Genomic DNA, 14445 nt, shown 5'->3' on the forward strand with positions numbered 1-14445 from the left:
GTTACTACATGCTCAGTACTTTATTCAGGTATTATGTGCTACCTCAGCATACGAATCCACAGACATCCCACCTCTCCTGGAAGTTCCAGGAGTCTCCCGCATATTAATAGTGGCTCCCTGACCCCACAAATTATATACAATATCCTGGAAATCAATTTTTTTGAGAGTGAGAGAGAGAGGGAGCAAGGATGAGAGCGACCACGAGAGAGCGAGAGCGCGAGTGCGACCACGAGAGAAAGAGAGAGAGAGAGAGAGTGTGAGAGCAACCACAAGAGAGAGAGAGAGCGCGAGAGTGACCATGAGAGAGAGAGCGCGAGCGAGCGTGACAGCGACCACGAGAGCAACGAGAGAGAGAGAGAGAGAGCACGAGAGTGACCACAAGAGGAGAGAGAGAGAGAGACAGAGAGCGAGTGAGAGCGCACCATGGCAGAGTGTTCCAAACAAAGAAAATATAAAACGTACATCACCCCAGACTACCCTAAAGTGTACCCCTGCCTAATAGGGGTCAAAAATAATGACAGTGTTGCTCGCTGCACTGTTTGCAACAGTGACTTTTCTATTGCTCATGGTGAGTTAAGACTATAAAAGACATGTTGAGGTGAGTTAACCAGGTGTCATTTGTTCATTAGCATAGCTAACATTATTTAAACTAGCTGGCTAGCTGCTAAGGAGCTACTCTATGATGGTCCCCACCCCCAGTCTCCAACATTTCAAGGAATGAAGTCTTCAAAGAAGTTTTACAAAGTCATGCCCCACTCCTTTGCTTCAAATAACAGACATCCCACCTCTCCCAGAAGTTCCAGGAGTCTCCTGCAAATTGATGGTGCTACCTCCCTGAAATGAGTTTTTGCAGGGTGGGATGTCTGAATCCAGCACCACTACTGGCAGATTTTTAAAAATTACCTTAAATAAAGAGAAGAGTTGCCCTTGACTTGCTCACATTTTTAAAATTTTCTTTATAAGCTTAGGTACATCCAGGTCAGTCATGGTGTCACCACAGTCTCCAGAAAGAAGATTGATCTGGTGCCTGAGACAAGCGTGTGCTTTGGATGCAGCTAGGCAGGTCCCTGTGTTGTTCTTTTCCTGAATCTTCCCGGTATCCATCTGCAGAAGAAAAGAGGAAAGATTGAATTGCTGAGGAATAGGAAAAGCCTGCCTAGGCAACATGACACAAAACACATATAATGAAGTATCAAACAATTGGACAAACAGTTAACTCTTGAAGGCCTGAAGTTAGTAAAAACACAATAATTCATGGCGGCTTCAGAAAAGTTGCCCAATTGTTCACAGTGTAATCAGCACTTTTGATTCTGATGAGTAGATGGACCAACTCCACTGTTCATCACATTTTGATGATCCATGTACATTGATGTCCCTCCATTGTGTCTGGATTTACACTGATCAAAAAAAAGGATTGAAAAGAATACCAAGTTCTAAGTGGAGGACCTCAATTTTCTACATCAAGAACCTGCTTATCTCATCTTTTAATGTCATTTTTTAATATTCTTCTCACTATACTGTCTCAGTACCCCTCACAGTGGGTCCAGCAGACTTGGATAGATGGCTTTCTGCACATTCTCAAATTGTCACTAAATATGTTGAATAGCTCAGACATTGATACAGGCTCTTGCAGCATGCTATTAGACACATACAAGAGAAGGTCCGCAGATGCTGGAAATCCAAGTAACACACATAGAGTGCCGGAGAAACTCAGCAAGCCAGGCAGCATCTATGGAAAAAAGGTACAGTCGATGTTTTGGCCCGAAACCCTTTGGCATACTACCAATTTGAGTGCTTGCTCATTATCCTTATACTCTTGTTACTTGCCTTTCAGCTAATTTCCAAATTAGGTCAATAACTTGTGTTTATTTCTAGAGGATTAACCTTTAGCTCATAATCAATTTTAATGAAAGCTCACATAAACTTTTCCCATTGATTGTATTGGCCAAAAATAATTAAATCAGTTTTCCACCTGATGACTTACCACTTATGATTATTTCTAATCTGCTAAAAAGTACAATGTTCAGCTGCTTTATTTAAAAATGTAGTAGTAGCCTAATATCAGTGATAGGGTTACTATTGTTCTTTGGTTTCCTTTTTCTACCTTAGTTGTCCAACTATGAAATATGTAGAGTTTTCCAGTCTGTAAGTTTTCTTCTCAGAGATGCAGGAGACTCACAATGTTCTTCACAGAGAAACTTTCCAACCATCATGAGCAAAACAATATTAAAACATGGTAAACACAATGTAGTACCTGGACTGAATATATTGAATATATTTACATATTCAACTTCATCTGCTCCGAATTGCTATTAAAAGTTAAATTCCACCCCTCCAAAGAAAATATTAAATAGATCTATTATGAAATACTTGTAACTTTAACTTCAAATTGCTACTGGATGATAGTGTTTTAATTATATCTGAATGAAATTATACCCATTACAAAAGTAATCAATCCACATTGATGCACCAACACTGACCTTTCATCAGGCACACAACAAATGATGTAACTCATAATGCAACAAAAATATCAGCCCAAAATAAACTGGAGCTTCATCAATGAATAAATTTTAATTGATCAAAAGGTCTTCCACTCTCTTAATGTTCAAGTCATTGTGGATCATGAGAATAATTTAATATTAGTGAATAGCATATTTTCTGGTGATTCCCAAAATCTCTTCATCCTGAGTGAGTCTACATTAATAGACACTTTCTTTGGCCGGGAATGCCCCAAGGAATGGACTTGAGGGGAAATAAGCTGCCCTCTATTTCTGAGGCACCTCACTCCAGATTGTATTGTAACCACATTAACTGATCAGAGATAAACTGAGAGCCCACAAAGCATCAGGATAATACACTGTTCTCCTCCTGATGAGACTCCACTGCCTTCCACTCAGTAAGATAGCAGTGCGCTCAGATGCACTGGCTTCTATGGAGTCAACCAAAGGTGTTATTGTCTTTTTTAAACTTTTTTTTTATGACCACAAGACCTTGCTAGACATCAAGAATTTAAAATCCTGCAGGTCTACCCCATCGCTGAGTTGCGTATTAACAGAAAAACTAAAGGAGCTGGACTGGGTGCAGGCCGTGATGCCACCAGCATCAGAGCGGCATTGGTGAAGGTGGTAATATAGTCTAACAGCAAATGATTGTCTGGGTCTCTTTTCTTCTGATCGTAGGACCCTGCTGGACACTGGTGGTGTGGAATGTTGCAAGTCCAATTTATTGGTTTATTGGCAATTGGCAAATGGCAAGGGCAGACAGCCCTGTGTTGGATGCTACACAAGCTTGCGAACTGCGGACATCAGTCAGTGCCGGGGAAAGTGTGCACAGCAGCAGCCCTAGAGAATGAATACCAACACCATCCAAGGAGGAAGTTACCAAGGGGACAAGCCAGCTTATCTCCCAGCTGATTGGAGGAGGAAACGTCATCCAGTGTACAATGATTACTTGTTCAATACACCATGAAACTGCCAGACAAATTGGATGATCACATCTACTTTTTATCAGCTGAATTAAACATGATGCTCTGACCATAGATTCCTAGGAAGAGAGACACTTCTGAGCTGCACACAGACTAATAGTCACAAACGCAAATGAAGGCATGATCTAATCATTATTACCAATGTAATATAGTAATTAACCAGGAGAACCCAGATTATGCAGAATTTTCCCCCGTATCCTGTTTGGCAACTGCACCAACACTGCTTATAAAGTATGATTGAATCTCTGTTCAAGTTACTCCAATGTCTTGCAACAACATCCTGATAAATACATATCAGTTTGCATAAGCTCTGACTGATGTGAAATATATAGTGCCTGAGGAAAGTATTCACTTCCCTTGGAAGTCTTCATGTTTTATTGTTTTACTACATTGAATCACAGTGGATTTAATTTCGCTTTTTTGACACTGATCAACAGAAAAATACTCTTGTGTCAAAGTGAAAAGAGATCACTACCTAAATTAATTACAAATATAAAACACAAAATAATTGATTGCATAAGTATTCACCCCTTGTAATATGACACACCAAATTGTTATTGGTGCAGCCAATTGATTTCAGAAGTCACATAATTATTTAAATGGAGATCACCTGTATGCAGTTAAGGTGTTTCAATTGATAGTAGTAAAAATACACCTGATTCTGTAAGGGCTAACTGCTGGTGAGTCAGTGTCCTGGCAAAAACTACACCATGAAGACAAAAAGAACACTCCAAACAACTCTGCAAAAAAAGGTTATTGAAAAGCACAAGTCAGGAGATGGATACAAGATCATTTCCAAGTCACTGAATATCCCTTGGAGTACAGTTAAGTCAATCATCAATAAATGGAAAGAATATGGCACAGCTGTAAATCTGCCTAGAGTAGGTTATCCCCAAAAGTTAAGTGACCATGCAAGAAAGGGACTAGTGAGGGAGGCCACCAAGAGAACTAGGACAATTCTGGCGAAGTTACAAGCTTTAGTGGCTGAGATGGAAGAGACTGCAGACAACAACTGTTGTCTGGGTGCTTCACCAGTCACAGCTTTATGGAAGAGTGGTAAAGAAAAGCTACTGTTGAAGAACCTCATATGAAATGCATAACAACGAGAGGGCACAATTTTAAGTAGGTACGGAAGGGATGTTGGGTAAGTTTTTACGCAGAGTGGTGAGTGTATGGAATAGGCTGCTGGCGATGGTGCTGGAGGCAGATATGATAGCGTCTTTTAAGAAACTCCTGGATAAGTACATGAAGCCTAGAAAAATAAAGGGCTATGGTAACCTTGGGTATTTTCTAAAGTAAGTACATGTTTAGCACAGCATTGTGAGCCAAAGGGTCTGTATTGTGCTGTAGGTTTGCTATGTTTCTATGAAATCTCAGCTGGAGTTTTCTAGAAGGCACGTGTGAGACTCTGAAGTCAGCTGGAAGGAGCTTCTATGGTCTGATGAAACCAAAATTGAGATTTCTGCCCATCAGCTTAACTCTTATGTTTGGCATAAGCCCAACTTCACACATCATCAAAAAGACACCATCCCTACTGTGAAGCATGGTCATGGCTACATCATGCTGTGGGGATGCTTCACTGCAGCAGACCCTGGGAGGCTTGTGAAGTTAGAGAGTAAAATGAATGCAGCAAAATACAGGGAAATCTAGGAGAAAAACCTGATGCAGTCCGCAAGAGAGCTGCGACTTAGGAGAAGATTTGTGTTCCAGCAAGACAATGACCCCAAGCATAGAGCCAAAGCTACATAGGAATGGCTTAAAAACAACAAAGTTGTTGTTCTGGAGTGGTCAAGTCAGAGTCTGGACCTCAATCTAACTGAGAATTTGTGACTGGACTTGAAAAGGGCTCTCCCCTCATGATCCCCATGCAATTATGACAGAGCTTGAGTAGTTTTGTAAAGAAGAATGGGGAAAAATTGTAGTGTCCAGATGTGCAAAGTTAATAGAGGTCTAGCCACACAGACTTGTGGCTGTAATTGCTGCCAAAGGTGCATCTACTAAATACTGACTTGAAGCATGTCAGTAATAATGCAATCAATTATTTTGTGTTTAATAATTATAAGAAATTTAGATCAATTTGTATAAATTTGTTTCACTTTGACATCAAAGAGTCTTTGCTGTTGATCAGTGTCAAAAAAAAACAAATTAAATCCATTGCAATTCAATGTTGTAAAACAATAAAACATATAAATTTCTGGTGGGGGGGGTGAATACTTTTTACAGACACTGTATCTTCCTAGCAGGAAATATATTCTGTAGAAAAAACAATGCTTGAACACATTTGACAGCTGCTCCGCATCCATGATGATGATGATTCACTGATGTAGCCTCTGCACTTGAAAGAAATCCACATTGCAATGCATTGATCAGATTGCCAGAAAGCCGGCAAGTAGATGAATTAAGGAGCTCATACTTCAAGGATAAGAAGTTGACACACTTTAGAGATGAGAAATCCCTCTTGAAACTATAGTTGAGGTTCATTATATGTTTTGTACCAATCAGCCATTTTGAAGACAGTGAAGAACTGATGATGTTTTATTGGTACAAGCACCACATTCCACTTAGCTGATCAGAACAGGATGAATTTACAGCAGCATCACACTTTCATGAGCACATATGGGTGATTACTCCCCCATCTCCATGACCACCCCCGCCCCTGCCGCAACACCCATTTATTTGGAAACCAGTAAATAAGGCCTTGCAAAGTTCATGTGGAAAAACAAAATTTCTTTTATCAACCTATTTTTCTTAACACATGCAACATTGCATTACAGACAAAAAAAATACACAAATGTAATGCTTTATCCCATAAAATAGAGTTCGCTGTTTTGGTTAGCAGTTCCACATTTATTCCAGTTTTTTTTTCAACATCACTCTTAAAGACGGGCTCTGAGAAAATGGAAAGCAGAGCCTTTGCTATTTTAGTCATATTCCTCCATTCCACAGAAGTTTCCTCCAGACAAGGAGCACACACAAAGCACAGGTATCTGATTCAACCATTTTCACTCAGGATCAGCTCTCTGCATTGTTGTACTGATTAAAATTGAGCCCCATTGAAGCTGCAACTGGGAAACACTAATGTATTTATTTACACAGCAACATGCACACAAAATGCTGGAGGAACTCAGCAGGTCAGGCAGCGTCTATGGAAAAGCATAAACAGTTAACGTTTCAGGATGAGACCCTTTCAACAGGACTAATGAAGGGCCTCAGCCAGAAATGTGAACTGTTTGCTCTTTTCCATAGATACTACCTGGCCTGCTGAGTTCCTCCAGTATTTTGTGTGTGTTGCTTAGCTGGCCAGCATCTGCAGATTTTCTCTTATTTACACAGCAAACCTCCAGCACAGACTCCAGGGTAATCTATGAGAATCTCACTCTCCTCACATGTTTCATACTTCTTCAGCATAAAGATAACAACAAAAGATTAAAGACAGTTTCAATTGCTATAATCATATACTTAACTTTAACATTTTGAATACAGTCTGGTAAATTTACTGAATTACCTATTTACAATGGTAGCACATCCCAAACAACAGAACACCTTTGAGTATTCAATACTCATATCTGTTCCAACAGCCTCCGAGTACAAACTGCAGACACCCAAAATTTACCCATTTGTTACCAGGATGAGGATTGGCTCCATGAATATAAACTTACCAGAAGGTAAGTGACAATACAGATCTGTCCTGTCCTAAGTGGCAAGGATACCCATTTAACAACGTACTAATAGCAGGAATATTCATCTATCATCTTTTCCCTCTGTAGTTGCAGTGAGACAGAATCAGTATAGCTCGCCACAATGATTCACTAGCCACAAAGTATCAGTTAGAAGTTAAACGGTGCACAGATTTTATTTCCTGAAGATTGGTTGTCAATTTAGTTAATCCATAATTATACTACCCATTATTTCCATATGGCCAGAATAATTGTTAACACACATAACTTCCCATTGTAAATGTTGGGAGACCAGAGGTAGCAGGAGAGAATAACCTTGACATAGGAACTAACTTCATGTTTTGAGATCACACTTAGTCCCATTCATTACCAAAATGACACTGGGGCCATGGCATCAGTCAAATGATTTCACAGATTGAGCCCTGCTTCAGGGAGGCAATCATATCCAATGGAAAATCATTCTTCAGTATCAAGAGCAATTGCCTTTCTGTTTGAAATACATGACAGTAGAAACTTGTAGAGACCAATTCTGGATCTGCAGACTTTGAAGTAGTAGGGATACGGAAAGAGCTGGGATGTGGGCACTTGGGTAGTAGGAACCTTCTTGCGTCTTCTCTTCAATAGTCACTCTTCTGGGTCACTCTCCTCTAAATTCTTGGCTGCTCTGCAGATCAACGTTCTTTAGCGGCCCCTGTCACAGGCCTGCTGCTGCCACTCGTTAATTTTGATATTTGCCTAAGAGAGCTGCTGCTTAAGTTGGTCTTTGTACCTCTTGCATGGGGCACCACAGTCTCTTTTGCCCTGAGAGATTTCCTCATAGAGTATTGCTTTCAGTAACCTGGAGTTGTCCATGTGAGATACGTGGACTCAACAATCACCAACGATCATGCAATCACCCTTGAGGACTCTTCTTCCCTCTTGATCTTCGCAAGTGAAGAACCAGCCAGCACCATCATCATCAGAAACTTGTCCAAATGAGGTACCACAGGGTAGATAGCAAGATTACAGGGACCATATAGGCCATATACTGCCTAAGAGGTCACGCTTTGAACCTTTGAAGGAGGCATCACCTTACTTAACCAAAGCATCAAATGACTTTGGAAGCTCAAGGTCAGGAAAGGGGAGGCAATGTACAATGATCTGTTCACATCTGAAGTGCAGTGGCATTGTTTCAGCCTCTAGACCTAAAGCCTACCCAAATGACAGTTATCAGGTCTAGCAACACACATCAAAGTTGCTGGTGAACGCAGCAGGCCAGGCAGCATCTATAGGAAGAGGCGCAGTCGACGTTTCAGGCCGAGACCCTTCGTCAGGACTAACTGAAGGAAGAGTGAGTAAGGGATTTGAAAGCTGGAGGGGGAGGGGGAGATGCAAAATGATAGGAGAAGACAGGAGGGGGAGGGATAGAGCCGAGAGCTGGACAGGTGATAGGCAAAAGGGGATATGAGAGGATCATGGGACAGGAGGCCTAGGGAGAAAGACGGGGGGGGGGGGATTCTTCCCGGACCTCCTGTCCCATGATCCTCTCGTATCCCCTTTTGCCTATCACCTGTCCAGCTCTCGGCTCTATCCCTCCCCCTCCTGTCTTCTCCTATCATTTTGCATCTCCCCCTCCCCCTCCAGCTTTCAAATCCCTTACTCACTCTTCCTTCAGTTAGTCCTGACGAAGGGTCTCGGCCTGAAACGTCGACTGCGCCTCTTCCTATAGATGCTGCTTGGCCTGCTGCGTTCACCAGCAACTTTGATGTGTGTTGCTTGAATTTCCAGCATCTGCAGAATTCCTGTTGTTTGCATTATCAGGTCTAGCCTGTTTTCACTCAGTCAGCCATCTGCATAATCTGAGCAGATTTCATCTCTGTGAAGGGATGTAGGAGAGAGGGAATATTTTCCTCCTTCTGCAGAAGAGAATTGATTTCATGTCTACCCTTCTTCTGCTCATATAATCAAGTGATCTGCTCACACATAGTATCCTGCTGCTCACTGAAGAGAGTTAGTTACTCATATGCTATACTTTCTGTTCATACTTAGTAGCAAGCTGTTCATGTGTGTCGTCCATTTGCTCCTGGAAAACCTGTTACATATGATTTGTAAACCTGTTTCTCTGGCGTGAATAGCATCACTCTGCTCAATGATGCAGATGCAGCAAGACACCTTGTCTCCACCTGTTCCTCCAAGACAGCCCTCACCCTGAAGCAGGTGGCAAGATTGTTGTCGAAGCTTTGCAAAGAGTGTGTACGACCTCTAGAGCGGTCATCATAGTCTCTTGGCTCTGCGTATCCGCCTGTGTGACCATGAAGACATTAATGCCCTGTATTAGAATATCTTGTGTATTGAGTCAGCAGGCCTGACAATGCAGCAACTACCTTGTTGTGTATCCACATCACATTCACCCTTTTGTGTGATTCTCATCCAGGCCCTCAAGTTGCAGTAAGGCTGTCCAACATCCCCATCAGCAAGCCTTCATATCAGATTCCCTACATCTCACCTAGAAACTGCAAGGGTAAAAAGACCGTAATGGGTATTACATACAGATCTCCGAACAGTAGCCAGGATAAATTAATAACTGAAATGATGTGACTATTATTATTCTTAAATAATAGGTGCATTTAATGTCAGAAAAATGTATACAATATACATCCTGAAATGCATTTCTTTGCAAACATCCACAAAAACAGAGGCGAGCCCCAAAGAATGAATGACAGTTAAACATTATTAACTCCAAAGCCCCTCCCCAGCTCCCCCCACCACACACAAGCAGTAGCAAGGCAACACCCCCGAACACCCCCCCCCCGACCAGCAAAAAAAATATTATTTGTGGATAATTGTTGAAGGAAGAAACCTCAAGGGCAATGTAATAAATATACTAAATTGAGCGGGAAGTAAGAGCACCCCAAAGTACCAGCAGTTTTATGACTAAGATTGAATGCCACTGCCAGCCCTCAACCAGTGTCTGTCAGACTTGTTATGTGTCAGAGGCAAACATGCTGATAAGGCTGTGTTGCTTAGTAAATTTGTTTAATGTTAATGCAGCTGAAGGCATTTTGTGTTTTGTTCAGTGTCAACAGGTACTGAGCTCCAGCAAGTCAAGACCAGATCCATCCAAATAGTGCCAGGTGGGACTGGAGAGCAATTATTTACACTACAGTGGGATCCCACCAGCTGCTTTGTAAATGTATATGCTTCTGATTCATATCATGCTAAATTTACCGGTGTCTGAAATTGAAAATCATACCCAAATCAAATCAGTAGCTCATTCATCACTTTATATACATTTTTACATGCTCCAAGTTCACACTATAATCGGTAGAAATTAATGTGTGACAAGTAATTGCATCTGTTCATTTGTTTGTCAATTCACTTTGCTTTTATCAGTATCTACAGAAGGTGATTTTAGATTGTAGTCAGTAGTTGAATGGAAATTTAAGCCACTTCCTATAAGAATAATTTGTTTCAGGCAGCTGTAAGATCAGCAAGTACAGAGGCAACATCCTTTACTAAGCTCAAAGCTCAACTGAATTTGATGCCACTGGTTTCAATATACCAAGCCATTTCAGTTACTCACAGTGTAGACCCAAGAAAGAATACTGACAGTCCCTAAAGATGAAGGTATCAACTGCTTAAGGTAATTTAGGCGATTTATAAAATCCATGCTTCCATTTTATTATACAGATTTCAGTGTCCAGCCAGCACTAAACGTGCTGTTGAGCAGGTTAATGCCTCAGAGATTTCCAATTTCATGAATGGCTGGCAACAATTAAAGCCAATCTGCAAGACATAAAAAAACTATTCTACACATCAAGGAGCGTGCACTGTGGCTTCACTAGCTGTAGTGATCATGAACCAGAATGAAAATTGCTAGAAAATACATGGCACAAAGTGACGGGAAGTGGGCTTCCTGGTCTTTGGATGTTGCACTGGTCATTGGTGGAAATGACTGACAGGGTGAGTCATGTACTGTTCTTTCCTCCAGGTATGCATGAAAAATGAAGGTGTAAGGTAGCCAGAAAACCTTTGATGCAGTAAAGAAAGACAGGTCATGCCCAGCTTACGAATACTCAACTTAAGAACATCTATAACAAAAACCTCTCACTCAATGTCAGCAAGACCAAAGAGCTGATCCATGAGCCAGTCCTCATCAGAGGTGGTGAGGGATAGCATCTTTAAATTTCTCAGTGTTATTATTTCATAAGACCTGTCCTGGGCCCAGCAGGAAAGTGCAATTACAAAGCAAGTATGGCAGCACCTCTACTTCCTTGGGAGTTTGTGGAGATTTGGCATGACATCTAAGACATTGACAAACTTCTATACATGTGTAGTGGGGAGTATATTGACTGGCTGCATCACAGCCTGGTATAGATGCCCTTGAACAGAAAATCCTATAAAAAGTGGTGGATACAGCCCAGTCCATCACGACTAAAGCCCTCCCAACTATTGAGCACATCTACATGAAATGCTGTCACCAGAAAGCAACATCCATCATCAGGGATCCCCACGATCCAGGACATCTGTCTTCTCGCTGCTGCCATCAGGATAAAGGTACAAGAGCTTCAGGACTCACCTCAACTGATTCAGGAACAGTTAATGCCCCCCAACGATTAGGCTCTTAAATCAAAGGGGATAACTTCACTTGCCCCATTATTGAAATGTTCCCACAACCAATGGACTCACTTTCAAGGACTCTTCATCTTTATTTATCATTATTTCTTCTTTTCTATTTGCAGTTTGTTGTCTTCTGCACTCTAGTTGAACATTGATTCTGTTATGGTTATTATTTTATAGATTTTTTGAGTATGCCCACAAGAAAACGAATCCCAGTGTTGTCTATAGTGACATATATGTACTTGGATCATAAATTTACTTTGAACATCCCCACATACAAATGAACTCCCATATTATTAAATTCAAAAGTCCTTCATATGTAAATTCATTCCTCTGAACAGCAAAACTCATTTTTTCTCTCTCTCTCTCGCTCTCTTTCCACTTGGTAATTCTTTTTTTCAGTTTTATTCCCTTTTGAGGCCATTCACAGTAATAGCATGGAGGTGCGTTTATCATATTGAATGATTTTTGTGTATTTTCTGACTCACACCCATAAATCAATTTTGCCAGTCTGTAAATACAGAGCACATTCATTGCCCGGGTATGGTCTGTAATTCAATGTGTGCGTGCACATGTGTGTGTACATGTGTGGTAAAGATTTTTTTCACGTATCATACCCTAACAATTTCACTATCAGCCTTACACATTGGTCAGTGCATCACACATCCACCTTCAGCTCCCAATTCAAAATTTTCAACAATACTTTCAAAATTCCATTTTTCTAATTTCATTCACTAACATATTTTTGCAGCTACCAATCTTCCCAACAACACCCTCAACTTAATCTTTGATGGTTGAATCTCATTGGGTCAATTTGTCTTTCTCTTCCTGGATGTTCCAATTCATCTTCGTTCCATTTCATTTGAATAAATAATATTTGATTTTGTTATTCAGTACTAAAGTACCATAAAGTTCTTTGTCACAACTGTTACGAATAATGGGTTCTCATGGGAATGAAAAGTGAGGCCAGCAAGTCTGAAGAACGCAAAGAGTACTGGATAGAAAAAAAACATGACAGCTTATTATACGTATAGGAAGTGAAAATGGAAAAGCCCTTTAGAAGCATAGAAAGTCTGGGGGCACTTAAAAAAGAGAGGTGCCATATCACTGACAGACAAGATTAAACAAAATCGCAGAATATTTTATATGCACATTAAGGAAAAGGTGACCCCCGAAGGGTATTGGCCCCAAACATCAACTGTACTTTTCTTTCCCCCCACAGATGCTGCCTGGCCTGCTGAGTTTCTCTAGCATTTTGTGTGTGTTGCTCGGATTTCCAGCATCTGCAGATTTTCTCTTGACTGGGAGAGGATATGTTGCATTCTGGACCAAAGGGAGAAACTGCTCAAGTAGGCAGAGATCATGCTGAGGTTTTCAAATTAATTCTTCGTATCTGTATTTACTAAGGAGAAAGATGCTGTAATTGAATCATTCGGTGGGGGGGCAGTGAAAATGTATTAGATGTTTTAGCAGTTTTAAGATGGTTGCAACTGCAGAGACTAATGAGAACAATCTCTTCTATAGCCTGCCCAGCCAGATGACAGGAGAACAGCTGTAACATCAAACAGTAGGAAATCAAGGCAACTGGACTTGCTGTTTTGTTTAGAAGATGTTTCACCACTTGTCCGAGAGGCTTCTTCAGTTCCAATCCATGGTGGGTAGTTTTCCAGCTTATAAACTCTGTGAGTTGCTTAAAACAAACACACTCAGACAGAACCCCTGAGAAAGAAGGGTTAAAGAAGTCATCTTTGTCAAACTGGAAAACTCATCACTGAACAGAAGGGTTGGGGTACGACACCACCTATCAGCTCCTATCATCTCTACTCCAGTGTCTTCACAACAGTTCACATCTCCATTCATGCAAAGATAAAATTAATGACCCCCTCATTACCTCTATGACTCTTAAGGACCCTCATGTGATTGCTATACCTTTAAACATCTCACAGAGTTTTTCAGCTGGAAAACTGCCCAGTATGGATCAGAACTGAAGAAGCCTCTCGGATGAGTAGCAAAATGTCTTCTACAGTTTGTAGACAACACAGCAAGTCCAGTTGCTTTGATCTACGGCTGCTTGATATGGGATGACCTAGATGACTGAGAACCTCCATAGACAAACAGCTATAATAGGTACTTCCATTTTTTAAAAAAAGGGCAGCAGGAATAAATCAATGAATATCAGATTTCAGGTCTGATGTCAGTGGTAACAAATCCATTGGAAAAATTCTGAGGGACAGGATTATTCTACGCTTAGAAAGGCAGGGATTAATCAAAAATAGTACAGTTTTCTTATGATGCAGATCATACACAATGTAGTCTACTCTTAAATAAAGCTTTTGGCTATGGACCAAGTGCTGCAAAATAAGATCAGCAAAGTTAGGTACTTGATTGCTAGCATAAGCACAGTGGGCTGAAGGGCGTTCTGTGCTCTTTGAATCTCCAAGTGTGCACAATTCCATGATCATCATAACACCAGCTCCTCATTTCATCCCTTAAGTGCACGTCATCTGAAGCAAGTGTAAAGAGCTCATTAAGATAGGTCATTAAGATTAGTATGATCCATTCTCTTGTTATCTACCCTTTTGTCAATAGGCCAAATATCCTTGTTGCTTTAGACATGAACTTGCATACTTCTCTGGTTTGTCTTACATCCCCTTACTCCTCATTCAGTCACCTTCTCAGTGACAC

At 40.9% G+C, this 14445-nt stretch overlaps 1 protein-coding gene across 1 annotated transcript in view; it reads right to left on the bottom strand.

Annotated features, from left to right (window-relative positions):
- LOC134354245 (nucleolar protein 4-like) overlaps nt 1-14445 on the bottom strand; it is a 424681-nt gene that overhangs the window by 360039 nt on the left and 50197 nt on the right. Inside the window, exon 2 of the mRNA XM_063063184.1 lies at nt 904-1104. The gene's annotated coding sequence lies outside the window, so the exon portion shown is untranslated. The remainder of the gene's footprint in view (nt 1-903; nt 1105-14445) is intronic.

Source organism: Mobula hypostoma, chromosome 1, assembly GCF_963921235.1.
Source record: "Mobula hypostoma chromosome 1, sMobHyp1.1, whole genome shotgun sequence".
Taxonomy (NCBI): Eukaryota; Metazoa; Chordata; class Chondrichthyes; order Myliobatiformes; family Myliobatidae; genus Mobula; species Mobula hypostoma.